The sequence below is a fragment of the Oryctolagus cuniculus genome, chromosome 5, assembly GCF_964237555.1.
Source record: "Oryctolagus cuniculus chromosome 5, mOryCun1.1, whole genome shotgun sequence".
NCBI lineage: Eukaryota > Metazoa > Chordata > Mammalia > Lagomorpha > Leporidae > Oryctolagus > Oryctolagus cuniculus.
In genome coordinates this window covers 89,660,356-89,674,547 of record NC_091436.1, presented here as the reverse complement: position 1 = coordinate 89,674,547, position 14,192 = coordinate 89,660,356, and the positions used below count along the sequence as shown (strand labels likewise).

General features: G+C 41.3%; 1 long non-coding RNA gene across 3 annotated transcripts; it reads right to left on the bottom strand.

Annotated features, from left to right (window-relative positions):
* Positions 1-6,996: 6,996 nt before the first annotated feature.
* On the bottom strand, positions 6,997-13,731 carry LOC138849793 (uncharacterized). Of its 3 annotated transcripts, XR_011388971.1 has the most exons (3): positions 13,098-13,731; positions 11,845-12,316; positions 6,997-9,547 (listed from the first exon to the last, which is right to left on the bottom strand). It is a non-coding gene; the product is annotated as an uncharacterized lncRNA (long non-coding RNA). The 3 variants fall into 3 exon arrangements; XR_011388970.1 differs by lacking the exon at positions 13,098-13,731 and having other exon boundaries at positions 11,845-13,091; XR_011388972.1 differs by lacking the exon at positions 13,098-13,731 and having other exon boundaries at positions 12,169-13,091.
* Between the last annotated feature and the right edge of the window lie 461 nt (positions 13,732-14,192).

The following is a 14,192-nucleotide window of genomic DNA, read 5'->3' as shown; positions in this document are numbered from 1 at the left end:
ATCTCATATGAAAGTTATTTCCCTAAAGAAAAACTTCAGCAAAACAAAAAAGGAATACAAGAAAAAAATATGACATACATGAAACCATAGCAACTGAGTATTACCTTAGAGAAAAGAAAACTGAATATGCAGTGTGGATATTCAGTTCCAAGTATTCATAAATAGTATTGTGCATGCTTGTTTGTTATAGCAAAAAGAAAATCTGATTTTGACAATGAAGAATATTGTAATACTGTAAATGTTATTTTTACTTGGTTTAAATTTTTGGACTCCATCTGCAGATAAATCAGAGAATGAATGCTGAATTATAAAGTTCAAATTTTAAGTGTTACAAGCTTTGTGAAAGAGAAGCATAAAATGTTTTTCAAAAACAGGAAATTGAAGGGGTTGGAGTTGAGGTACCATACGTAATAACTACTAGAATCCTTGCCTTTCACATGTAAGAACAAAAAGGTATCATCCAAATTGTGAATCATAAATATTTTATTTAAATTATTATAGGAAAGTGCCAGAAACAGTTAAAATTAGAACAAGTGCCACCTTTAGGAAGTGGAGTTAAGGGTATGCGGGGGGAGGGGTGCAGAATTATGGTGGAGCAGATTAAGCAACCTGCGGTGCAGGCATCCCATTTAAGCACTAGTTCGAGTCCCAGCTCTGCCTCCACATGGGAGACCCAGATGGAGTTCCAGGCTCCTGGCTACAGCCTGGCCCAGTCCTGGCTGCGGCAGCCATTTGGGGAGTGAACAAGAGAATGGAAGATCTCTCTCTGTCTCTCCATCTCTGTATCTCTGCCTTTCAAATAAATAATTTTTTTTTAAAAAGAAAGGTATGGAGGAATAACAACATATTTTTCATTTTACATATTTTTCTTACAGTATTATACTTCTACTATGCCTGAATAAAGATTTAATTTTTTTCATTTAAAGATTTATTCAGGGATAGACAGAAAGAGTGATATTCCATCTCCAAATCACTTCCCAGATGGGCACAATGGCCAGCACTGGGCCATGCTGAAGCCAGGAGCCAGGAGCTTCTTCTGGGTCTCCCATGTGGGTGGCAGGGGCCCAAACACGTGTGCCATCTTCCTGCTGCTTTTCCCAGACCATCAGCAGGGAGTTGGATCAGAGTAGAGCAGCTGGGACATGAACCAGCACCCATATGGGATGCCGATATCACAGGTGGCAGATTTACCTGCTATGTCATAGCACCAGCCCCAAGATTTAATTTTTACATAAGACTAACATACAACAAGAAAAAAACATGAAGGTGAGCCCTCCTCAACAGGAATTTGGTAGTACATCCTCCAATAAGTCGTAATGTGTCCACACATTGAGGTTCTGTGAGAATTTTAGAAAATTGGAAAGGGACCTCAAGATCCTCATGGAAGGATGCCCATAATGCAATGTCTGGGAAAATGTTTCTCATTCAGTCATTCATTCAATCAATTAATATTAACCAAGGACCTATTTGGTACCTAGCACTGTGTGAAGTACAGGGTATGCCTTGGAGGATAACTTCTTATGGAGCTTATAATCTGTTGAGGAAAATAAATAATACGTATACAAATAAGCACATTATTATATTGGGAATTTTGCACAGAGGCTGAGTCTTTAAAAATGGTCTCTGAGTTGCTGACAAAAAACATGTAATAGTATCAGTTTTGTGTCAAAATATTATGTAAATATAAAATACGCATTTTGGGTGTAGATTTATACACACACACAAAAACAAGAGGGCTGGAAAGATGAACACCAAAAGGTTGGAATCTGCAGTAACAGATGGAGGAAGAGAAAATGGTTCACTTTTTCCTTTCTACATTTGTTTTGAGTACATACTAATTTTTGCAGTTTTCTTAATTTAAAAATTTTAAAGTAACACAAAGTCCATGGTAAAACAATAAGCAGAATTGATCAAGAAAGTAGAAAATTACACTATATACTTATTCATCACTTCTGGAAGAAAAAGTGAAAACACTGGAGCCGGCGCTGTGGCGTAGCAGGTAAAGCCGCCACTGCAGTGCTGGCATCCCATATGGGCACCAGTTCGAGTCCCAGATGGTCCACTTTTGATCCAGCTCCCTGTTATGGCCTGGAAAATCATTAGAAGATGGCCCAAGTCATTGGGCCCCTGCACCCAAGTGGGGGACCCAGAGGAAGCTCCTGGCTCCTGGCTTCAGATCAGCCAGCTCCACATTGGTCCATTTTGGGGAATAAACCAGCAGATGGAAGACCGCTCTGTCTTTCTCTGCCTCTGCCTCTCTGTAACTCTTCCTTTCAAATAAATAAACAAATAAATCTTTTAAAAATGGAACTTTTTCCCACAGAGAGTTGTTAGCATTGCATCCCTATAAAAAGGAATTAATGCTATTTTTATTATAATTAATTAATTTTATTAAGAAATATACTAGCAAGCACCTAAGCAAAGGGGCTTTGCAGAGTGTTAAATTATAGTGCTTTAAAAATACTGAATTACCTGAGCATTTGGTTCTAATTTCTGTATCATAGGTCCTTTGTGCTTTAATTATGATTTCTTTATGGGACAACCCCATATTTTGTAAGTCTTTAAACTCTAATAATTCAGTTCATCCTGATCGAATAAAGTTTTGATGCGAGTCTATGTTGGCAAGATTTTGCTGAGACAAAAAGATGAATAAGAAATGACGATGGGTTCCAGGAGAGTCACAAGGGAGTTGCAGAGTCAATACAAAGATCTCATCAATCTGGAGAGCCATGAGAATCTTGCATAATTATCTTTCTGCTTCTATAACAAGTTATTATGTTATTTTACAAGTTAGCCAGTAGTCATGTGGCTCTTTTGGTGAGTGGATATTTAAAATGTAGCCCTATAGGCATAAAACATAGTTCTGATATTGTGCTCTTTTCTGGTGGGTAATGTTACCAACCAACTTTAGGGTTGCCCAGTGTCTGGATGTAACCCCATTTTGTGTATACCACTGCTACAGCTTTCACTGGATTTGCAGATAGATGCTGCGACGCTGCGATGTTGCGTAGGTATAATACTAGCTCTACCTCCTAAAGCTTCATTTGCATTGATTTGAATTCAGCTGCAGATCTCTTTGAAGCAACTATAAGCAAGTTTACCTATTCATGCATCATTCATTATCATTGGAGACCAAAAATATGCAGCACCCTAGTGTTCTGTACCTTTTTTATGGCATTCATGGTATAATCTATTAGTTTTTACTTTGGGTTTACATGTCTCCATTGCCCCAGCCTAGAAGATGAGCTCATTAAGAGCACAAACCAGCCTTACTCTTTTCATGCATTCCAGTACTAACAAAATGTCTGGAAATAAATTTTTGATTAAAAGTGCTTAATGGGCCAGCGCCATGGCTCACTAGGCTAATCCTTCACCTGTGGCGCCAGCACTCTGGGTTCTAGTCCCAGTTGGGGCGCCGGTTCTGTCCCAGTTGCTCCTCTTCCAGTCCAGCTCTCTGCTGTGGCCAGGGGAGGCAGTGGAGGATGGCCCAAGTGCTTGGGCCCTGCACCCACATGGAAAACCAGGAGGAACCACCTGGCTCCTGGCTTCAGATCTGCGCAGTGCGCCAGCTGTGGCAGCCATTTGGGGGGTGAACCAACGGAAGGAGGACCTTTCTCTCTGTCTCTCTCTCTCTCTCTCACTGTCTAACTCTGCCTGTCAAAAAAAAAAAAAGTGCTTAATGAATGAAACAAAAACAAATAAGATTACCTAGTGGTTCATCTACCTTGGAAGTAGGAAAGGAATAGTTCTTGTTTTCTGTGCTTACACACCTCTGTTTCTCAAGATATCCAATCTTTGATAGCAGCAATGCATATTGATTCCTTTCTATGCCCCAGACCACATGGCAAGTTTGTGTGTTTACAAATTGCATTATTTTATCACTAGTCAGATGCCATTATCACTACTGCACACATGAAAGAATCAAGGCCACAAAGTCCTGTGTCCCATGCCAATCAAAGCAAGACAAAGGTAAACACAGAATTTGAACCCCAATTACCTGCTATACTATACTAGCAGTGGAGGTCCCTGGACTTTGGGAGAAAAGAGTGACAAAACATATTCCTCTCATGAAGTGCTAGAGACAGGCCAGCATAGCTTAGAAGTTGCTTAGGACTGGAATGTAAATCTTTGGGTTAGGTGAGGTTAAACCCAGTAACATGGAATTCCTTTTCTTTAATAAGAAGGGTGCGCTTAAAAAGTCATTTTGTTTTGTTTCCTAGGCAGCATTTAGTCACTTATTTATTTATATCATGGAAATAATTAGAATTTATTTTGTAATTTGTACAAATATGCATAATGAACTACTGACAATATTTAGACTCATCATTACTACATAAAATTATAGCATAATTTTTAACAAGGTTGATAAAATTAAACTTTTGGTTTTTTTTTAGGATTCCTTTTTTAAAAATCCCAGTATTTAGCTCATTATTCATATTTTTCTCTTTCTGTCAAACATTTTTAGTAACGCTCTTTACTCTTCCAGTGTAAGTTTTTTTTTAGATGTATTTATTTCAGAGGCAGAAATACAGAGAGAGAAGGAGGGAGAGAGAGAGAGATGGGGGTGGCGGGGCAGAATCTTCAATCTGCTGGTTCACTCCCTAAATGTCTGCAATGGCCAGGGCTGGGCCAGGCCAAAGCCAGGAGCCAAGAGTTTTTTCCAGGTCTCCACTTGAATGCAGGGGCCCAAGTACTTGGGTCATCTTCCACTGCTTTCCCAGGCACATTAGCAGGGAGCTGGATCAAAGTAGAGCCACTAGGACTTGGACCAGAGCCCTTATGAGATGCCGGCACTTCAGGCTGAGGCCTGACTTCTATGCCACGGCACCATGTAAGTATTTTAAAGTGCTGGAGGCAGGAAGGCCTTGGTTGACTGCTTGGTGTTGCCAGTCTCAAGTCGTGTGGCACTGGACATGTTCCTTAAGTTCCCCAAGCTTCACACAGCCACGGGTAAAGCAGGAATAAGAAGTCCTGCCTTGCCAAGTGCTTTGAGAAGATAGAATGGACATAAAGCCCCCAACACGGGGTCTGGAGCCCAGTGACAGTGATGGCAATGACAACACCAACAACCTTTACCAAGTGCTTACCACTTACCCACTCTTTCCTGAAGACTTCACATGAATCAACCCACTATTTTAATAAACAGTAACATGCACTGTGCACTCTGATGGTAGTGTTTTGTCAGGCCTGTAAGCGTGTTCCAATTTTCCCCTATCAAAATTACAGAGGGAAGTCTTTTTTTATTTCAATCTAATATTTCTTAAAATCTAAATAATGTTCCAGTGTGTGTGTATTGTATCTTTAAATTTTTTTTAATGTAAAAACATTGCCTCTCAGAATACTTGCACATTTTTATGGAGAACTGTGCAATATTTCAACATATGTATATAGCCTATGTTGATCAAATCAGGCAAATACTATTTCCATTTCATTTTCTTCGTTTTATGTTTGGAGCCTATCAGCTCTTCTCTTCCAGGTTTTTAAGCAATATGTAATACATTATTGTGAACTACAGTCAACTCAATGTGCTGTAGAACACTAGAACTTACTCTTTCTATCTAACTCTGCTTTGGTACCTGTTATACAGTCCCCTTTCCCCCATTCTTTTCGTCCTCTAATAGTCACTATTCTAAATTTAGATTCATTTTGTTTAACTTCCACATGAGAGACAACATATAATATTTGTGTTTCTGTGTCTGACTTATTTCACTTAATGATCTACAGTTCCATCCATTTTACTGCAAGTGTCAGTATTTAATTCTTTTTTTTAATCACTGAATAATACTTCATTATTTTTCTTTACCCGTTCATCTATTGATGGACACCTAGATTGATTACATATTTTGGCTATTGTAAATAGTTCCTCAATGAACATTGGACAGCAGGTATCTTTTTAATAGCCTGATTTTATCTCCTTCAGATATATACCCAGAAGTGGGATAGCTGGGCCTATGGTAGATCTATTTTTAGCTTTTGGAAGGAATCTCCACACCTTTCTCCACAGTGGCTGTACTGATTTGCAACCTTACCAACAATGTGTAAGAGTTCTCTTTTCTGGACATGCTTGCCAATATTAGCCAATTCTTGTCTTTTTGAAAAGAGTCACTCTAATTGGAGATGATACTTTGTTGTGGTTTTGATTTGCCTTTCCCTGACAGTGATACTGGGCATTTTTAAATGTATTTGTTGGCCATGTGTATTTCTTCTTCTGAGAAATGTCTATTTGGATCCTTTGACTATTTCTTAACTGGGTCATTTAGGTTTTGTTGTTGTTGAGGCTTTTTAGTGCTAGAAGGTTTAAAAAAAATCATTGTAGCTTCTTGCTATTTATGCAAATGAGTTGAAACTTATCTTGGCACAAAAAACCTGCACAGGAATGTTTATAGCAGCCTTATTCTTAATTGCCAAAACTTGGAAGCAACCAAGATATTCTTCAACAGGTGAACGGATAAACAAACTGTGATCCAGCCATAATGTGGAATATCATCTAGTGATAAAAAAAAAAGAAATGAGCTATCAACCACATAAAGGAACCTGAAATGTTTATTGCTAAGTAAAAGAAGCCAGTTTGAAAAAGCTACATAACTGTATGAGTCCAACTATATGACGTTCTAGAAAAGGCAAAATTATGAAAACAGTAAAAAAAAATCAGTGGTTGCCAGAGGTTTCCGTGGAGAAAAGGGAACAGATAGAGCACAAAGGATGTTTAAGGCACTGAAACTTTGTATAATACTGTACTGGTGTAACCACTTCATTAAACACTTGTCCAAACCTATAGAACATTCAACTCAAAGAGTGATCCCTAATGCAAACCACAGACTTCAGCTAATAATAAAAATGGCTCAGTATCAACTACACAGGCTCCTCAAGTGTAACAATGCATCACACCATCGCAGAATGTTAACACTGGGGGGACCATGTTTGAGAGATGGGGAGTAATACATGGGAGCTCTTGTTAGAGTCGACTGCCCGAAAAACGTCACCAAGAGACATCTCTTATGCAAACAGCAAGGGGAAGCTTTATTGATTATCCAGCATGCTGGGGCTGTCTGATCATACATGAACAGAGCAGCCCCGAATAACCAAAGGTTAGGGTTTATAAAGGCAAAAACCGCAAAACCGGGAAGGGGAAGAGAATACACGGTTGTTAAGCGGTTGCTAAAGTCTTACAATCAGCAATTATGATCTTAAGACATAGACAAATCACATCTTCATTATTAGCCCAGGTAACCCAGGTGTAACCTTTCTACTTTTAAGCTTGAGCAATCATGCTAGGGGGTTTTTGTGTGTTGCCAAGGGTGATGTAGTGCACTGCTATTGTCCGACTATTTGAGATCATAGTTTCGGACCAGAGTCTCACGGTGGGGGGGTGCTTTCCCAGAATGCAGTCTCAAGTGCTCCAAAATGGAGTCCCTACTGCCAAGGTGCTACTCTGTCTTATTTTTTTTACAGCTGTACCAGCAAGGTTTAAACCTGTAAGCTTAAGCTTAACTTTTTACACCTGCACATATATAATTTTAACTCTTCATTCCCCACTCCTTGTTGTGAGGATCTCTAATCTTAGAGATTTGTTTTTGTATCTTTTAATGTGACATATTGTTGTCTTATGAGTTTAACATTTTTAACTTGTTTCCGCACGAAGGTGATGAGTCTATTTAACACACAAGGTCCTATGGTTACAATTAGGAGTAGAACAATTAAGGGTCCTGTTAGGGCTGACAGTAGAGTAGTAAGCCATGGGGACTGGCCGAACCATGACTCAAACCATCCCTGTTGAGTTTCCCTCTCCTGTTGCCATTTTTCCAGTCGTTTTCTGAGTTTGGCCATGAAGTTTCCACCTGGGTTTAGTCAGCATAAAAACAACATTTTTCCTTTAGGGCCGCGCATAACACACACCCCCCCTCATGAAAATGAGATCCAACCCCCGCCTGTTCTGTAATACTGAAATGCAGATACTGGGCTACATCTGGGAGATTGTGGAAGATTTGTCAGGCAGAAGGGGCGGGGATCTCCACCTGGCAGGTTATCAGGTAGAAGGGGGCAGGGCAGGATGCAAAGGCCGGGCTGTCCATGAAACATTGTCAGGATGACTGAGATGCAGATGCATATGGTGGACACATTAGGCCTTTATGTCACACACACATAAGCTCATAACTAACTTTCTGCCTAATATTTTTTCCTCAAGAGGTAATACCCAAAATTCTTTTTTGGGATTATGGATGGAGTTCCGTCTTCTGTAACTTCTTCGAAGCTGGCAGGTGGGCGTCGAGGGGGATTTGGGTATTTCCTCTTGCTACCTGTCTTATGGTGTGCAACAGTGGCCTTGGAGAGACTGTACTGCTTGGTCCAGAGGGCTGTTCAGGTAGTCCAGTGGAATGGGCTGGAAGCCTTGTCTGACGACCATTTGGAGTTAACAGCTTTTAGTCTGTTAGAGACAAAACAAATAAGGGCATTAAAAACACACGGTGTAAGGAGAAGCATCTATAGTTTCAGTACAGGAGTGGAGGGGACCACTTCCCCCTGGACTATTGGATAGACTTTTAAGGCCTGGCAGGGTGTGTGAGGCCCAGACCTATCCATGGGGTGCTGTTAAGAAAATTGTAAGAGATGCAAATCTCCTTTAAGGGAGGCACCCTGTTGACTCGCATTACATGGCTGGACTAGGAGAGTTAAATAGGAGGCTGATAGAAATAGGCAACTTACGTTTTACTGACCCTAGGCCATCCCCTCAATAGCAGTGGCTGGAGCTGGAAGCTGGGCAGAGGCTGGGCAGAGCCAAAGGCTTTTTAGCTCGGGGCCACAGGGTCTGTAGTTCTGAACCAGGAGTCCTTCGACACCCAGGGCAGTTCCGTGTCCAGTGGCTGTGCTCTTGGCAGGGCCGACAGAAGGCATTTGCTGTTACGACAGCTGCTTGCCCAACGCCCTGGCTCCTCATATTAGCAACAGGTGCCATTTGGGGTGCACTGGCCTTGCTGGGTCTCCTTGATGGCAATCACCGTGTAAAGCAGCCATTGATTGGTCTGTTGCCTATCCTCTGCTGCTAGCTTGCTCCTCATTTTTCTGGTCTCTAATAAAGTAGACAAGGAGGCAGCCTCTATGATGTCAGTCAAGGGGGGTGCCCAACCCAACCCTGATTTTTGGAGATTTTTTTAATATCAGGGTGAGCTAGAAAAATTATGGTCATGGGCAAATTCTGACACTTAGTATTTTTCTGCGAGTTAAGACCGTGCCCATGAGGAGAACTATGACCCTTTAGGTAAGATCAACTGTGGTGACCTGTTTGTATACTTTGAGGTCGTCAGTGTAACTTTTTATCTATTTTTTTAGTTTGGTTTAAAAGAGGAGTTCTGCCCATTTAATGCGTACACTGAAAAATTGATCTAGTAGTTTAACCCCCCCCCCCTTTTTTTCTTTTGTTATGTTGTTTGGGGCCCTATACTGTGGCCAGGCATTATTACAGAAAAGGTCAGTCATCCCTTACATAAGGTCTGGGGATCAAACCGTACGTCACAGTGGAGAGTCCTGCAGAATAGTAGTAACTTCCCTTCTGGAAGAGAAAAGAGGAGAAGTGAGGCAGCAAGTTGGGTCTCTAGCCTGACTTTCTGGGCTTTTAGATTTAACTGGCAGTTTAACCAGTGTTTACTGTGTAGCCTGACTTAGAGGAGAAATTGTGGCAGAGGTCTCTGCCATCCTTTGGCTTCCAGGTATTTACCGTGTAGCCTGTGGACACTAGCGCTTTCTTGGGTTTCTGGAACCCATTTTTTTAGCATCTGCCACATAACCATAACTTAACAGAGACAGTAGAGTACACAATGGATTAACATGAATTTTATGTCTCTTGTTGTCGAATAAACCAGAAATAAAAAAAACCTTGTATATAAGAATTTTATTTAACAGAGTCAAAAAGAGCTTACAGGACCTAACTCTAGAAATGGCAGAGTAATCGATTAAGCAGACACTGTTAAAATAGACGTTACAGTTTTTGCAGAAACAGATTCCAAGATTTATGATTTAGACCATTTTTAGATATTTACTAACATTAGTATATATATATTTTTTTAAACTCCATTGTTATAACAGAAGATTAGACTTTAACTTTAGGTCAGTGTAATTTTGGTATTAGCATTTAACTCTGTAAATAATATTTTAAAATTATAAATATTTTAAAACTTTTTATGACTTGTTTACACCTTTTGAAACTTTATACCCGTAGTTTTTTTTTTTTTTTTATATAGCCTTGAATTGTCATGTATGGACAACCTATGAGAATACATGTTAACAAACTTAGTTGTTTTTTTTTATTGAATTTGAGATGTTAAAAGTATATATAATATATTTTTTCAAGTTTTACTTAGCACTGATGCCTAGATGACTTAAGACACTGAGTTATTAATGAATACCACACCATTATCTGAAATAAAAGTTAAAATTACATTTTTATGCTTTTAAGTAACACAAGGATAACACCTCCTGGACAGCAAACATTAGTGCATGTTTACAACTTTGAAAAGATCTTCCTCATTAAGAGAAACAAGTTTAAAGCATATCAAAGACATGTAAAACTGAGCAAGCAAGCCACTGAGCAAACCGAAGGGTGTTTGCATTACCTCGATTTTCTGAACCAATCTGCATTGGCTTACTTTAGTTAATAACATAAAGGCTTGTATACACAGAATTTTACTCTTATTTTTATAAGACCGCTTTAGCTGGAAAGCAATAACATAAATACAGCATAGGTCTGACACCATTTATAATATTTTAATATATTTTATATAATTTGAATTGACCCAAGCAGCTGTTACTTTAACAAATTTAGAGTCTCATTCTTTGAGAGTTCCAGGGATCCGACTGGAAGCCCAAAGTTGGAAGACTCAGTTTAGAATTTAAGCTGTCAGAGAGTCAAACCATTTAGCCAAAATTAGTACATTTCTGATCAGTTGGGTAATTACTTAGACATTAAAAACAGATAAACAATGTAAACAAACTTCACGCTGTAGTTTTTCCAATCAAGACTCATAATGGCAATAGAAAAACGCGAAACCTTCAAGACAGGTGAACGCTCTCAGATGAGTCAGGGACAGCAGCACAGAAAAGAGCTGATTATCAGCATATGAACCCATTGTTTAGGTTTTTATTAGCTGCAAAGAGAAAAACCCATCAGTTTGGAAAGGGTTAATGGCTTAAGGTTTTGGCTCCCTTAGGTAAGGTCAGCAGTGGTATTGAATTGGAAATTCCTCCAGGAGAGGAAAAAGTAGCAGCCCTGGGGTGGGGGCTCTGCCTAGAGATATTTGGAGTGCAGAGAAAGGCTGTGTTCCCCCATTTACAGGGAAGACTGCACACACCGGGGCCTGGCAGGACTAATCGTGGGGTTGGGTAGGTGCGCCGTTTTACCAAGAGTGTTGGGAACCTCCTATAATTTAACCAAAGCCAGATCAATTAGGACTACTGCAGACACTCAGTCAATTACAACAGATAGTTAACTTTAGCTCTTTTCCAGATTTAGTCCTCAGGCAATCAAAGCTTAGCAACAGTAATAGTTCACAAAAAACTTTTAAGACGCACCAGAGCTACCATAAGCTGCAAAGACGGAAAACTTTTTACCCGGTTGGGAAGGGTTAACAGGTAACAAGTAACAGCTTTTCCCCAGGTGGAGAGACCTGTGGAATTTCCCTCTCCCTTTCTCCTCGCCAGTGGTATAGGAATGGAGATGAGGAGAGCAAAAGAGTGGGGGAGGGAGCCCCCCCCCCCCCCCCCCGGGAGGAGGAGGAAGGCAGAAAGCAATGAAGCTCCTCATGAAATCTCCTATCCCTTAAGGTTACCCACTACCTAGTTGTCTGAGTTTACCTGAGGGTCAATATTAGCCTCGACCGAAGCTAAGCCCTGCTCGCGTAGCAGTAGGCAGCGTGATCAGGCGTCCCTCTGAGAGAGAGACCTGGTGCTCGGGTCACAGTCCGGCTGCCGGGAAGCCAAAGCAAACTCAGGGGATCTCCAGGCTCTCAGCCAACTGCCCTTCCTAATTTCCCTCCCATTTCTTACAATCCCTCTGGAGTTTCGGCCGTAGCTAAGCCGTGGCCGGGGGGACTCCGCGTTCTCGGAGAGCTGTGGGGTGCCGGACACTCAACGGTCACTTCCACAGATCCGGTCCCGCTTGAGGGAAGGAATACTGACCTCCGATGTTTTCTCAAAATCCCGGTCTGGGTGCCCATGACGGCCAGGGAGGAGAACGGCCTCTTTCACTTGGCGAATGAGTGGTAAATGGAGAGCCCTCCGGGGGGCCATTCAGAGGCACAGAAAGACTGCCACTTTACCTTCTTGACTGACAAAGAAAGGTTATGTGCCCGGTCGCTTACCTCCTACCAATGATTTAAAGTTAGAGACAAAGGTGTAGACACAGTCTGGCCCATGTTAGCAGACAACACAATGTACACGAACAGACAAACAGTGTAGAGAATCAGCACACAACAACCACACAAAGTGTCCGTAGAGGAACTGAGATAAACTACTGGTCGCGACGATGCTAGCAATACAAACACAGACTCTGGAACCGCCTCAGAGCCCTGTGAGGATGCCGGTAATACAAATGCAAGCTCCGGAACCACTTCAGAACCTACAAATGCAGACTCCAGAACCACTTCAGAGTCACGCGACAATGCTGGCAATACAAACACAGATTCCAAATCTACCAAATGGGAGCCATCACAGCGCCCCATACAATGCTAAATGACAAGAGAATACAATCAACAAACAACAAGACAACCAACAAAGCACCTTACAACTACAAAAGACTAATAATAAGAAGGCCTTACTGGCCACCCCGTCTGTGCTGGGAATGCAGACTCCACGCCTGCCCCGTCGGAAGTATCTGGGCGTCCCCAGCCTTCCTTTGTCCTCCTGAGGCGTCCCTCAGGGCCGTAGCCTGTGGCCCCCGGGCACGTCTGCCGGCCACAGCCAGGAAGGGCTCACGCCCTGTCCCAGCAGCTACTACACCAGCACAGTTCCCAAAACCCTAGAGCGCTCACAAACTACCAAAATCCAGAATGAAGAGACACAAACCACAAATAGGCCGGCCGACAACACGAATAGGCGCCTGCACTTACCCCGAGAGATATCTGTTGGAGACGTCCGCAGGCAGCAGTCAGATCTCGCTGGGGCCTCCAATTGTTAGAGTCGACTGCCCGAAAAACGTCACCAAGAGACATCTCTTATGCAAACAGCAAGGGGAAGCTTTATTGATTATCCAGCATGCTGGGGCTGTCTGATCATACATGAACAGAGCAGCCCCGAATAACCAAAGGTTAGGGTTTATAAAGGCAAAAACCGCAAAACCGGGAAGGGGAAGAGAATACACGGTTGTTAAGCGGTTGCTAAAGTCTTACAATCAGCAATTATGATCTTAAGACATAGACAAATCACATCTTCATTATTAGCCCAGGTAACCCAGGTGTAACCTTTCTACTTTTAAGCTTGAGCAATCATGCTAGGGGGTTTTTGTGTGTTGCCAAGGGTGATGTAGTGCACTGCTATTGTCCGACTATTTGAGATCATAGTTTCGGACCAGAGTCTCACGGTGGGGGGGTGCTTTCCCAGAATGCAGTCTCAAGTGCTCCAAAATGGAGTCCCTACTGCCAAGGTGCTACTCTGTCTTATTTTTTTTACAGCTGTACCAGCAAGGTTTAAACCTGTAAGCTTAAGCTTAACTTTTTACACCTGCACATATATAATTTTAACTCTTCACTCTGTGCTTCCTACTCATTTTTTCTGTAAACCTAAAACTGCTCTACAAATAAGTTTCATTAATCTTTTAAATGTATCAAATTGTATATCTTAAAAAACACCCTAGAGAGTTATTCAGAGTTAATTAAAATATTAATTTTCCTTAAAAAGTTAACTGTAAAAATTAAAAATTGGGGAATTGTCTTACTGAAAATTTGATGCTTTGGGGTTCAATACCATGCTATAATTGTTTCTTTCCCCTCACCAATACATGAAAGAAAAGACAGAAATAGCTATTTAGAGAATGACTAAAGGGATAGGACTTTGGGTGCCCACCTCTTCCACCCAGAGCAGATTCAAACACACAGGAATCTCCAAGTCAGTGATTCACATCATAGCAGTCTCAATAGCACCTGAGACTCGTTACAAATAAAAATCCCCAGGCTCTGCCCAGACCTTCTTCAGTGGTGAAGCCCAAC